This window comes from Polyodon spathula, chromosome 18 (genome assembly GCF_017654505.1).
Source record: "Polyodon spathula isolate WHYD16114869_AA chromosome 18, ASM1765450v1, whole genome shotgun sequence".
NCBI lineage: Eukaryota > Metazoa > Chordata > Actinopteri > Acipenseriformes > Polyodontidae > Polyodon > Polyodon spathula.
The window spans coordinates 35,978,091-35,979,651 of record NC_054551.1 but is presented as its reverse complement, the minus strand read 5'-3'; the positions used below and the strand labels follow the sequence as shown (position 1 = coordinate 35,979,651).

The 1,561-nt window shown below is 43.0% G+C and overlaps 1 pseudogene; it reads left to right on the top strand.

The window, feature by feature from the left end:
* The first annotated feature begins 762 nt into the window (after positions 1 to 762).
* Positions 763 to 881, top strand: LOC121294187 (annotated as a pseudogene).
* The last annotated feature ends 680 nt before the right edge of the window (positions 882 to 1,561 follow it).

The following is a 1,561-nucleotide window of genomic DNA, read 5'->3' as shown; positions in this document are numbered from 1 at the left end:
TGAAAAGCCTGCTGGTGCTTGCTTTGTGGTGACTGCAAACTCTCTTAAACAGCTTGAAGTATGGCAAGACTCCTGCAGGAGAAAGGGTTGGGTGTGTCACAGCCCTGCAGACACAGCTGGGTGTGAGGAGCCATCCCATCACGTACACATTGTAGTGTGCACTGGATATTACAGCACACACATTACACATGAACGAGCAGCGCGTTTGGGATGTGTTATTAATGGAGTGATTTCAGGGCCATGCTTCTTCAAAGCGTGCCGCTCATTATTACTCTGCCTGTCTATGTGCTCACAGTCCAGTGCTGAGACACGTGGCATTGTCAGACGGCACAGTCGTCATGGTGATGCCTTTCCATTGTTACCTGCTGGTGAATTGACAACCGGTGGTAGGTGGGGTTGCTAATGTGAAAGCTGTCTTCGTGTTCATGTTCCTGTTCATTTACTTCTATTGATATCTCTGTCTATGTTGTTACACGTCTCCGATACCAGCCTGTACCCCCTGCGCCAGTTACACGGGCTGCGTCACACCAGCACATCGTACCAATTCTATATTAGTCTTACCGTTCCTTTATCAGTGGCATTATTACAGTAGTTTTAAATGCTTTCTAAACAGATCTCATTTCTAAACTATTTTAAAGCCACAGGTCTCCGAGTGTGAGCTTTGGAATCGCACTGGATATAAACTATGACACTACCATATTACTGTAGTTGACAATACCTTTGTAATTGTAGTACAGAGCGTATTAAAAGGCAACAATCCTCATCTATGGCCATGCCACCCTGAAAACGCCCGCTCTCGTCCAATCTCGGGAGCTAAGTAGGGTTGGGCCTGGTTAGTACTTGGATGGGGTCCCACCTTGGAATACCAGGTGCTCTAGACTTTTACTGCGGCTGTCCAGCAGGGGGCGATCTCGCCTATACAGCCTGAGCACAAACTGCATTCTACAGATGAGGCATTCTCTCAATTGTATCTGTTTTTCATTCAGTGCCATGGAGATTTTAATAAAGTAACTCTGTCGCCAAGATTTCCTATAACTCAAAATGTAGCGTTTTGGAAATTCAATATATTAAAATGAAAACAAAGTATTTATTAATGTCTTTCAGCATTTTCCCAAACTATGAACTGTCTCGATTATATTTTTGAAAGGGTAGTATCGCCCTCTGCTGGTTCGCTGCAGACATGCACCACACATGTTCGCTGGCGCATACACAGAACTATGTCTGTGTTTCAGTATCGCTAGGCTAGTTTTGAAATCCACATTCGTTCTACCATTTCACAGTATTATTTTAGGCATTCCTGTCATTTTTATATTACATCAACTGATATAAAATCGCTGTATTATGTTTGCAAAATAAATAACAATAATACCACCAACACTAATGATATTAATAACAGTAACATTAGTATTAATAATGAAAATACAAACACCACGACCACCACCACTCGCATGTCTCTGGAGTGGACAGCATCTAATCACTGTGCCTAGTACCTGGCATTATTGCTACAGACCGGAGTGGCTCTGCCTGTCTGTCTCTATCTATCTATCTATATATGTCTGTC